Source organism: Ambystoma mexicanum, chromosome 3q (assembly GCF_040938575.1).
Source record: "Ambystoma mexicanum isolate Mex_15411 chromosome 3q, UKY_AmexF1_1, whole genome shotgun sequence".
Taxonomy (NCBI): Eukaryota; Metazoa; Chordata; class Amphibia; order Caudata; family Ambystomatidae; genus Ambystoma; species Ambystoma mexicanum.
In genome coordinates, this window is record NC_090926.1 from 1,095,296,201 (window position 1) to 1,095,308,810 (window position 12,610).

Consider the following 12,610-nt stretch of genomic DNA (forward strand, 5'->3'; position numbering starts at 1 on the left):
CTCCACTCCCCACCCAACTTTAGACTGGCTGCCATGGTTGCATGTAGATACTGTTATAGGCTTGTACTGCTCCCCACGAGACCAGTGCTCATCCAGCTCTCCCACGCCGCCTCAGGCATTCCAGGTACTCGGACACAAATAATACACAAGAGACCAGAAGTGGGTGAAAAGCGCTGTAATGCAAACACACACCGGTGCATAGGAGGGCTGCATTCTGCTCTGCCCCTCCCAGCCCTGGCTCATTATGTACAATATAGTAGCTAAATCCATTCTCCACCCAGAAACAGAACGTATGATAACAAACAGGTAATTTCGCCGAAGAGGGGGAAGAAAGTACATTCTGAAACTGCAAGCTGTTCTGCGAGGCAGGCTCTGGCAGCCTTGGGATTTGAGCCAGCAGCGTCATCACTGTGTACTTCTCAGGAGGGGCTGTTCATGCACGGCAGTCTAAGGCTTCACAGCATTCCACAGCTCAGCTGTGCTCTGATATGATTGGTTATCTATAATGTTAAGAGGCAGTGCAGGAGGGTGAGCAGGGTGAGCAGGTACCTGGCCCAGGAGGTACCTGCTTCATGTTTGTACAGCTCCTTCTTGTGGAAGTCGGTACACCGTAGTCCACCTACATAACGATACACAGCTTGCAGGAGACCATAGAACTGTCAATTACCAGCAAATGTTCAATTATAAGCAGAGATTAATCATCACATTAGCTGTGCTGTGCAATGTTCAGGCGCAGCCTGGATTGCTAGGGTGGTGAAACTGTTGCACACGGGACGCAGCACGAAATGGGATACAGCAGCAAGTCGTAGTGCCCATCAATGCCAAGGTTGAGGGCTCTGCAGTATAGGACTACCAAAACAGGCCTGTAATGTGCAAGTTATTAATTGTGCATGTGATTTGTTTGACATGTCAATTAGGAATTTCAATGCATGCCCACATGCTGGGCCGATACGCAGTCCCACGTACTATAACCACCAGTTTCATGAGTGGCAGATATTGTTTGATGCGCGAAATGAAGGGAATCGCCATTGCGTTCAGGAAACCGGCGAGAACAATCAGAAGTGAACATTTTGGCTTACTGCACAGAAACCCAGACTCATTTAAAAGTGGAAAAGGTCGCTTTAATGTGACAGGCCAAAGCTTACAATCAAAATGCTTAACTGGCTCCATGGCCTAACAAACTAAAGAAATATTTTAACAACCAATTAAATAAATTAAACATTTTCATTTTCCCCCAACAATTAAACAATTAAATAACCCATTTCCTCCCTAATTATCCCTTGGACCCTACCGTCTCCTTTCCCCTTTTCTGGGCGTCCCGCTTTCTCCCAGGGGCCATGCCCCTCCAGGCTCAATACCTATTCCCCCGGGGTGACCTGCTTGTGCAAACAGCGCCACCCCATCCTTTCCCGTGTCATTCCCCCATTGTGCTTCCCTCCCCCCACATCAAAAGGGGCCATGCCCCCGGCACCAGAAAAACCCTCCCCCGAGGAGTTTTCTGCCCCACTCCCTCCCCCCAATTTTTTCTACCTCCCACTTTTTACCCAGTCTCCCAGCCAAGAACCCAAGTCCGCCAGGTAGTGATTATTCCCATACACGGACAAGTGTACCCCATCCTCTCTAAAAAATAAGGAGACCCTCATATGTTCCTTATGGTCCATGACCTGCACCGCCACCGAGGCACAACATTTTACCATTTCTCTGTTTATTCCCTTCCTGGCCCGCTCTATTGCTCCCTCACTTTTCGCTCCCTTCCAAACTCTTCTTGGCAACAACTTAGTCCACACCACCACTGCTTGAGGCCACATTTCCCACACCCACACTAAGTCCCTCTTCATTTTCTTTAACAGCGCCACCCCCGTATCTCTCATCAGGTCATTCTCCCCTGCATGCATAATCACCACCTCTGGAAACCCATAGCGTTCCCTCATCCCTGCCAATATAGGAAGCAGCTGATCCCACCGCAGGCCCCCCCAACCCGTGCCACTCACCACCACTTTCTTGTAACTGCACCCCAGTTGCCTTCCAAACACCCTTTTCTCCACCTCTTTCCCAGCCCACTTAACAATTGAATGGCTAACAATCCAAACTTGCGCCAACTCCCCCTTCTTTCGCGCAGCATCTGAAAAAGAAATTACAAAATCACTGACAAGTCAAAATTATTTCAACCAAACAGTTGGCCCCACAAAGTCCTACTCCACCTTTCTTCAACATTCCCCTTTATCAAACTCCCTGACGTACCCCTTGTATTTCCCAGACCTCCAACGCCCCAATCTTTTCCCTTGTCTTCTGAAAAACCCAGCCTGGTACCCTAAAATGCTGCACCCATCCTAAAGGAATGAGTCCCAAAATCCTCTACCTTTTCTCCCACTGCCCTCCGCGCCTTCCGCAATACCCCTAGCACCTGGGCCGCAGAAACCGGCGATCCATCCGCATGCTGAAACCAAGCCTGTCTTAACCCCACAGCGCTCCTTCCACACCTTGCCTGCCTGAACTGGGCATAAAACCTTGCTCCCTCGACCCAGCAGAACCCAAGAGCCCCTTCCCTTCTGATCCGTTTTAGACCTTTTAATCTTGATGTCTAAACCTTCTTCTGTAATTTGAACATCTTCCCATTGCAGTCCCCCTACCCCCCCTTTTCCCCCTGACCAACTCAGAAAACCTTGAAAGCCCCCAAAGAATAACCACGTAAAACAAGTCGCAAACAGTTCCCCTACAAGCAATAAACCATTCGTTCAACTTGTTGTGCCCAGTTTATTGCTTTACAGTCCTGCGTTGCCCCCCCTGCACCAGGGGCCCACGTGCACCCCGTCCATGCAGGCCCTTTAGTTTAGTTTATTACTCCTCTCGCCGCTGCACCAGGGGCCAAACCTGCACCCCCGTCCATGCAGTCCCTTCCATATAACTAATCTTCAAGCTCCTTGCATCCATTACCACCTGTTTCCCACCTGCACCAGGGGCCCTAGTGCACCTCCATCCATGCAGGCCCCTTTTCCTCCTTACTCCTCTCCACCTCTGCACCAGGGGCCAAACCTGCACCCCCGTCCATGCAGTCCATTCCACATAAATTCCTCTTCCAGCACCTTGCTTCGTTGCTCCACTTTTTTCCCCCAGCTGCACCAGGGGCCCTAGTGCACCCCCCCGTCCATGCAGACCCATCTCATCACTTACCCTTACTGCACCAGAGGCGCTCCCGTACCTCTGTCCATGCAGCCTGAAACCTACTCACCTTGTTGTGCGGCAAGCGTGAGGGCTTCACCACCGTCGTCCATGCCCTCCAAACGACAGCTACCACCCCTTAACAATTTCCACCGTTACATCCCCCCTGCGGCCCTCCCCTACCTACGCGTCTTCCTCCTCACCCTTCTCCTACCCCCTTTAAGTTGCCCCCAAAAAACCCTTCATCAAACCTTGCGCCCCCCCTCCTTTTACAATAAACTGAGCCCGACCTACCAGCACACCCCCATTTACCTGGCATGCAGTCCTCCCCCCCCACCTACTTGCCCCGCTCCTCGCCCTGACCCACTGTCCCCTGCCTGACAACAATCTGTAACCGGATGCCGACCCGCACACCTGCTTCACTCGTGTTTAAATTTGCACATCCACCTCGTGCAGCCTTCTTTATTGGACGCCCAACATGCTGTCGAGGGCTGTCCTCTGCCTCCTCACCCCTGCCCCCTCATGGGCGGAGCGACCAAGAAAGGGGCCAGAAAGGCACGGGCAGCCCACTTGCTGTGTGCAATGTCGAGGCAGGCCTCGTTGGGGCCATCCATTGCAGCCAGAGATCCATGTCTATCTCCCCCCAGACCGCCTGACTGTCCTCTGCCATTCTCGCTCTGAATTCCTCATCATCATCATACCATACCCAGGCAAAGCCCCCAAAACTCGTGAAAGCCTTCCTTATTACATCCATATATTTAAGCAGGGCCACGCAACGCTCCGGGAATTTTTCACACTATACGCTGGCATAAATGATAAACACCGACGTCCAATTCTCAATATTCACCGGGACCCTTGGGCGTGAAGCCAGTTCCCTTTCTTCCTCCTTAGACCCCTCCTTTGCTCTCACTTCCCTATGGAGCAATTTAAAGACATCCACAAATTCCCCTGCCTGAATCTTTTCCCTGGTCGCTGCCATCAAGTGCGCCCCCAATGGTTTTGTTATCCCCATGTATGGCAATTTTTTCTCCTTTCCTTTCACTTCAACCTCCTTATCTTTTACAGCTTGCACTTCGAGCACCCATGGCTCCACCACCTTGTCCGTTTGGACCTCCACTGAGCAAATGCTCTTCTCAACCCCCGCGGCTCCAATGGCGTGCACACCACTTCTTTCCTTACACCTTGAAGTCCAGACCCTTCATCCCCTGTCCCCCTTCTTGTGACCCCTCTCTGCCATGCAGATGACCATTCCCTTTCCCGCTCACCTCTTTCCACACCTGCCGCCTGCGGTCTGGCGTCCACACCGATGCTCCTCCTCTCGTTTCTTAGAGGGCTCCTACATTGCAGATGCGAGCTCATGCCCGAGTTGAGTTGATGATCTTCTTGCGAGCCCGGGGCGTCCACCCCGCCATTCCTATGACGTCTTCTCGGCGGGGTTGTGGAAACCCCTGCCTGGTCCTCTTCTCTCGGGCGAGGCGTTCCGTCCTCCACCCTGGAATCCTCATCGCTAGGGGCTGTGCTGCGCCCTCTAGGCTCTCCTTGCGCCGACCGAGGAGGGGCCGTTCTTAAACCCTCTCCCTCCTCTTGAACAGCGGGGGCTGCGCAGCGCCCTCACTCCTCCTGACCGGGGGGGCCGTTCCGTGCCCCTCTCTCACCTCCTCAAATGATGGGGACCTCTCCCTCCTTCTCCCACCTGCACTCTTCTGCCGGTATTTACTCCCTCTTCCCCTCTCCCCTGTCGCCCCCTTCTGTGCCCCATCACCGCCCCCACTGAGGTTCCCTTCACCCCCCTCTTCTTGAGCACTCCTAACTTCTCTAGGGGTTTCATTCACTCCCTCCCTCACTGGCTCCCCACCCGAAATCATTTCGCCCCCGGACGCCCTCCTGTCTATCTCCCTCCTCCTCTTCCTGCCCCTGGATTCCCAAATCTCCCCTCTCCCCGCCACGGGGGTGCAAGCCACCACTGCCGCGAGGGCCCCATCAGCCGCCGCTTTACTCTGCGGCCTGCCCCCACCTACCTCCACTACTCCCGTTATTTCCCCTACCTCCCCTTCTAACTGGGCCTTAGATGCCCTGCTAATAATTTCCAATGGCTCCCTCAGAGCACTAGCATCCACCAGACCCCTCTTACTGGCTCCTTGTCCCACCATTTGTGCACCAACACTCTGACTGTGCACTACAAATATGCCCCTTGCCGCTCAACTAACCAAGCTAAGCCCCCGAGCCAGCACCTACCCGTGGAACAATAAACCTCTGCTGGGTAGACCATGAAAAGAAATTGGGATATAAACTAAAATATCCCCTTACAGAGTTAAACCAACTGTATAATTCCACATAGACAAAATAGAACAATTATTCTATTTCCTATTTTTTTTTTTTATATATATATACCCCCCCACGTAATTAACACCCTGCCCTGAGAAACCCCCTCCCTTTGCTCCCCAACTGCCCCAAACGAAAAAACACACCAAAACCAACACCCGCGGTCACTTTGGGGCCAAAAATCAAATATATGACACTGCCCCCTGGCTGCTCACAGGCCGCAACGCACCCACACGCTTCCTTCCCTGCTGCAAAACAAAACGGTGCCTTTAAGGGCACCGCACTGCCCCCTTGCGCCCCACCGCTGCAACCGCGCACAGGGCTACGGTCAGAAGCAGGGAGAAACACCCAGGGACAAAAGCACTCCGAAATGGATCCCCACGGCCGCGGCCCCAAGATCACCCACGCCAAACCACAGCGGCTCTAGCAATCCCAGTGCCTCACCCCAAAGTCGGGAAGCAGAAACCGCTCGTGCCCAACAAAGGGCCACAGAAGCCGACCCTCGAAACCCCCCCCCCCCCACCGAGCCACACAGAAGCCCCAGAAAGCGAACAACGAACGGCGCCCGCAAGATCAGGAGGAGGTACCTTATTTACGATACCTCCGCTAACGTATAAACCTAATTGAAATATAGTATTTTTTTTAAAAAAATGTTATATACTCTAAACTACCTGCCCCGAATAACTAGTACCCTTCTACCCAGCTCCTCACCTCTACTCAACAAAACCCCCTCACAGGCCCCAATCAGGGAAGGCTCGGGAGCAGGCGACAGGACTGACAATCACCAAGTCCTAACTGTCGCCTGCCTCCCGAACCTTCCCTGAGCCCTTAAATACCCCCGGGAGGCGCTCTGCCCCCACGGCCACTCGCTGGCCGTGTGCAGCGCCAAAAACTCCCCGGGGGGAAACGCTTTGCGTTCCCCCCGGGACCCCCCTTGTGTCGAAGTTCCCAAGTGTGCACTAAAGGCGCCTGTGAATCATATGGTTTGTCGGAATACCATTCATTGTTATTTTGAAATGCATACGCAGGTTTTACGAATATACGTTTGCTTGACCAAATTGCTGCAGGAAGCTTTAGTGACATCAGTAGACCTGAGTGTAGCTCAAGGACAAAGATTCCAAATAAACGAGGAAGCCCCATAATAGAATACATTGACATGGTCCTGTCTGCTTCCCTCCCATCTCCATTCCTTGACTGCACTGCTTTGATAAAGGATGATTGCTGCCATAGACGAACGCTTTGCATGCTCTCTGTCTTCTCTTAGCAGTTCCCTTTAGAAATGTGCATGGGAGGGAGCGATCGGCAGTGAGAAGGGTGCATAATGCTGCAGGCTTTATGAAATAGTGACTATGGCTTTACCCAAGGGGGATTTGTTAGGCTCACATTAATCTGTATGATGCTATTGTGACTTTGCATGCAGGAAGCGGAGAATAAAACTAAAGCCATCCTCTTATTGATCAAAATATTTCTATGATAATGAATATAGTGTAAAGTTAATTATGAAAGGATAGTTTGTGTAATATGCTTTGCTTCCAATTCATTGCTATAAATAAAGTATTATTTGAAGCACATGAAATGCAAAGGGAAACCTTAATAAATATCTAGATCAACTAAACCTGTGGAGATGTGCTCAGTTGCTTAAAAAATTGTCCACATCCCGGTTTTACCATTAAACCAAAGTGTGTGATCCTGGGCAGATCATTTAATCACACTGTCTTATATGCAGTTCTGTAAGTGATTCACTTCAGAGCATATATAATGATTATGCTAAGATATCATAGCCTGACTGTAGAGTTGATCCATATATAACAATAGTGCAATTTAGGTATTTTGCACCACAAAGTTATTTGCCACTTGGCTTACTTATGTCAACTTTTTTAAAGTCACGTCCATGGTGCCTCCAAGTATAAAAGACTGAGGATGCTCCCTATGGTGTCCTTTTCTGTGAAGTCCTTGCTGTTGGTGCAATCCACGTGCAAATTAGGAGGTGTGTATGTATTTTGTCCCACAGAGCTCTAATAGAGGAGTTCCCTGCGTCTGTAATGATGATGCAATTTTCTTTTGTTTGTTATGTGTTAAAATGCCATCTGCCACTAATGTTACCAAAAAAGTAGATTTGGGGCAGGGGTGGGCGGTTTGTGGGTGCAAATGAGACAACATGGAATTGCGCGCACTGCATTTAGGCGGAAAGTAGCAGGACTTTTTTCGTGGCTCAACCCTCCCCCCCCCCCCCCGCACCCCCCACACACTCTTTCAATGCTGGATACTCCCCTAGCTAAAAGTGAGTGATTTGCTAGACACTCCATGTGTGCCCATTGCATCACAAATAATCTTGAAGGTACTGCTTTATTGTGCTCTATTAGGCAAGAGGGTTGCATGATATACGACGTTGGTGGCACGAAGCACGTGCCTCTAAGAAATGGTAATTAATGTATCGTGGAGTTAAGCTGGTGAACGTTTTTAAATAAGTAAATAAGAGTACATTTTAAAAGAGCAGTGATAATAAAGCAATCTTAAAAGTGGCCACCAGGGGTCATCAAAAGCTTGAAGAACAGTACACATTCGTTGTTTAAAGCGGTACGCCGTGCTTTGACGCAGTGCTTTTGTCGACGGCAGTTTTGAGCGCGGCGCATTTGACGTAGGTCCATTTTAGGCGCGCCCTGATGGGCACAGGGATCGGCGTGCCGAGATATTTATGTTTTCATTAAATATATTGTCAAACAAAGCACGGGAAAATGCTGTACTTTGGTAGAGAGTATATTAATCAAACAGCCTTCGGCACATGGTGCTGCACTGTGAATGCACGCTCCAATGCAGAAATAGGTTGCGGTGGCCTGCAAACACCACCACGCAGGACACAGCTCCTTGTGTTGAGCGGCTACGGTGTGCTTAAATATACTTCTGACAGTGTATTTAAGTAAAACTAGGACTGGTCATTGGACCGGCTCTCGCCGGATCCAAGATCCGGCAACAGATATGTAGCCGGATCTCGGGATCCTGCCAGAGTCAGCCGCCCCAAACCCCTGCTCTGCGCTAAGGAGAAGAAAAAAAAAGCGCCTGAGCAAACTGTAACTTCCTCTGGTGACCTCATGCAAAAGGTCACACGAGCCTGTTTATTTATTTATACAATGTTTGTCAGATACTTGTATCCGATAAACATTGCATAAATAAATGAATATACAGATATCCTACAAAAATTACAGAAATAAATACACCTATTAACATCACACACGATGCAGCCACCCAACTGCTTTCAGATGGGAGCTGCAGGAGCTGTGCTGGGTGAGGTTCAAGTAAATGAAAACGCTGCTTATGGGAAACAGAAGTCACTGTGTTTGAATAGTACCCAAGGGGACGTTTTTTTTTAATAAAATGGAATGCAAATTGTGCATTTTAAAGAATATTTACTCAGCAACACTGGTCAAAACTATTATCCGCACAGTGAAGTAACTCAACACCAGTGCCATGGAAGTGGTTTAAAGTGGAATTAATATATAGCTTGGAAACGAAGGAGCATGAAAGAAATAGCGCCGTTTTAAACTATTATTTTGGACATTTCCATTTGACCAGAGGTTAACTGCAAGCTCCGCCCCCCCTTGACCCTGCCTCCTCGGGCACTGCCTCTCCACCCCCCAAACTCCGGCCAGCCCCGGCCCTTGTGGAATCCCCCACCATTTTTTTTCCATTTCCACCACTGAGTAAAACAAATATCTGCCGTGGCCAACAGGGCACACCTAAAAGAGAGCGGCGCCAAAGGCACTGCGCCAAAACAGCCGGCACCCAAAGTGCTGCTCCGGAAAGTCCGGCTTTGTGTTTACCAAAAGTAAAGATTGAGGGGCAAAACAGCAGTTGGAACAGAGTGACTTTGGTTGCAGACTAGAACGTGTTGAAATGCATGAGCAAAGGGCTGCGATAAACAGGAAGGACTTCTATTACGGCGAGTAAACATTTTAAGCTGAGAAAGCATGGGCTATTAAAGAGTTCCCATCTAACATATCTGATATTGGGTTAAATGGCCTGTCTAGACATTCATATGGGGCAGAAATAAAATCGTGAAGGGGGCAGGTTGGGGGCACAAATGTCAACAAGCCAAAATGGATTAAGTTTAAGAAATTCACAGAAGATTATAGAAAACAAAATGGTTCGCATAGAGTTCTTATAAACCCTGAAAATATAACTTATGCTCAACGGTGAAGCCCTCCCAAAAAAACCTTCCAAGCGAACTGGCTCAGAAAAAGTGTTTTGCTATGTTTTTCATTCAACACATCTTTTGTTGCTTCAATTTTAAATAAATTATTGAACAAATACAAAAAGAAATTAGCAGCCTTTAATCATCCCCACTCTTCCCCTTCATCAGGTGCCTTTAAGGTCACCCTAAACAGCACCTCAGCCAAACACACGTTACAAGTCCAACATGACAGTTCAAATGTCTTCCATCCGGATATCCATGAAATGATAGAAAAACTAAATGTCCGAAGGAGAAAAAACGATTATTTTTTAAACCAAAAGAACTTTCGTGGATATTTCCGACAACCGAGCACTCCACCCCCTCCCCCCAACTTGCCTTCGGGCAGCACGCTTCCCTGTGTGCGGCTGCCTCTGCCATCCCTCTGCCAGGGGAGTTGCTAGGTCTGGAAAAGACCCGGGGCTACGCTGATGTCGGAACTGTTGGGACTGGGCTAGCTAGTCTTTTGGCTGTAGCTCCTGAGATTCTATCCGGGGCTATAACCAAAGGATCAGGGGCTACAGCCCCCTTAGCCCCCCCTAGCAGCGCCCCTGCCTCTGCGACACCGGTTCCCTTCATTTACGTGCCAGGGAAATGTCACAGCAGGGTCCATTTGTTTAAACTTTTAAACCCCCGTTGCGATTACAGTGAACAAGGGTGCGGGGGACATCCCTGCATCCCCCACGCTACCCGTGTTCACTGTAGTCGCACCAAAGGGTAGATGTTTTCGAAACTTTCGCCTGTATGTAATTTTCATCCAGCCGAAAATCGAACATATCTACCAAGGGTTTTTTATTTTTGGTCTTTTCTACGGATGCCCTTCCATCTATCCACTCAGTGCTTTTAATTGATAATCCATACACAGCTCCATCCAATCATTCTTCATTATCGGAATCCATTTAACAGAAGACAGGGTCAAATGATAGGAGTAGAAAGGAAGCAACACCCTCTTTTGTTCTTTAGAAGCTGTGGCAGGAGGCTTACTTTGCCCCATAGAGATATCTACAGTTTGACTGTACCTCCTAAATGAGACTGTGCAGGTCACTGCGGCTGAAGATGAAATGCCACTGGCTTTAAAGTCATGTATGTTAACTGCACCATTAGAAATGCAGAGAATCTGTGCACAATCAATGAGCCACAACGGATGTTGACGCGTCCTAACGTAGAAAGCGTCCCAGGTAGGTCAGAAGGTATAATACATGTTGCTGAGATGTTAGTAAACAGTCTGTACATTCTATTGCTTTTTGCAATTCGTAATAAAGATCTGATTTAAAATGCACCATGAAACCAAGGTAGGGGTTAAACTGGTTGCTTGCTCATTTCAGGGCGATGGTGTTGCCCTCAAGGTGGAAATCAAACATTGGCCCCCCAGAAACCACAGCTCATTATCCTAATAACTGCTGTCAGAATAATAGAATGATTTCATTTCGGTTGAACATTTGTAATAGTAATAAAGTATCCAGGCCCTCCTTCCAATAGGTTTCCAAGTGCAGCCAATCGAGCGTAAGGTTAACAGAAATAAGTTTTGAATTTATTACGAAACACAAACAAATTGAACACCATAGATTTGCACAGTGGCAATATCGGAGCTCATGAGGTTTAACCGAGGCGCAATTGTTGCTTATTGAAAACTTTACCCAATACCCCAGCATGACAGCTTGAAATATAGTTGGAATTGGTAAGTTTTGACAGTGGAAAAAAATAAAAATAAATTGACCATTTTACGACTGTCTTCAGGTAAGCAGATCCAAAGCCTGGCCAGCAGGAGCAAGCTGGATCTATAAAAGGCCCAGGAACACTGAAACCGTGAGTAAACATGGCCAAGCGTGTAGAAGAGCGAAAAGGCCTGAAGGCAGGTGCCACCTGTGACGCTCGCTGCTTTGGAAAAAGAGGAGCCAAGCAAAGAGAACCTTTTGCACCAAAGTAAATAATTGAAGTTAAATCCGGCTCCTAACAGGTATAAAGTAAGCCTACTAGGGACAGGGGAAACATGAGCTGATCTAGGGGTGTTGTGGACAACCCTGGCCATAGTATTCTGAAGTATCTGAAAGTCAGAGATGCCTTCAGAAATCCCTCCATAAAGCGAGTGACAATTATACAATCTGGATCCCGCTAGAGCTCTAATAAGAACAGAACAGTGGTTGTCAGAAAGATACTGCCCGATCTGTCTAAAGAACATCAAATAGAGATTAGTGTTCTTTAACACTTTGCTAAACTGGGGAGCAATAGCCCAGTGATGAGACTTGGTTCTGAACTTTTAGGGGTAATCGCCCAACCGAAAATCAAGAAAGCTTTGAAGGAAGGGATTTTGAGAAGGCATCGAGTGTTGGGAGCTACAGGGTGCAGAGAACAATTCTTGTAGCAATACAATGTTTGTCCGCAAAAATGGACTTCATTGATGTTGCTCCAAGGATATTCATCGACCCACACGAGTTTCAAGGGAAAAAATGAAGCCCATCTGGACTAAAGATGGGAAAATAAACCCTTCTGCTTTGCTGTAGAGTTCAACGAGGCTGCAAGTCATGGCCAGTGGTTCTCAGAAGTTGAATCAGCATCCTGAGACCAGGTTTTGGACACAGTTCAAAGAGCGGATGAAAAATCAGGATGGATTATGAACAGCAGGTTTTTTGAAAGCCTCATTCTGTGAGCAATTAACGGTGTTACACAAAAGAGAGGTCAAAGGAGATTAAATCAAACCCAATCGATCTAAAAATATATCTGTGTTCTCAGACTAGACGATAATAAGAGTACAAATACATAACCATCCTATTCAAACGTTGTCAGGGATTGACATTGTCTCAATGTCCCCAGCATGTATGAGACTCGTGCGGGAATCTTGGCAAAGATTTGAAGTAACTTAGATCTATTAAGCTGTAACTCACCATTGACTTGCAAAATATTTTC

General features: G+C 48.3%; 1 non-coding gene across 1 annotated transcript; it reads left to right on the top strand.

The window, feature by feature from the left end:
- Window positions 1-11,269: 11,269 nt before the first annotated feature.
- Window positions 11,270-11,410, top strand: LOC138448187 (U4 spliceosomal RNA). The gene has a single exon (XR_011260033.1). It is a non-coding gene; the product is annotated as a U4 spliceosomal RNA (small nuclear RNA).
- The last annotated feature ends 1,200 nt before the right edge of the window (window positions 11,411-12,610 follow it).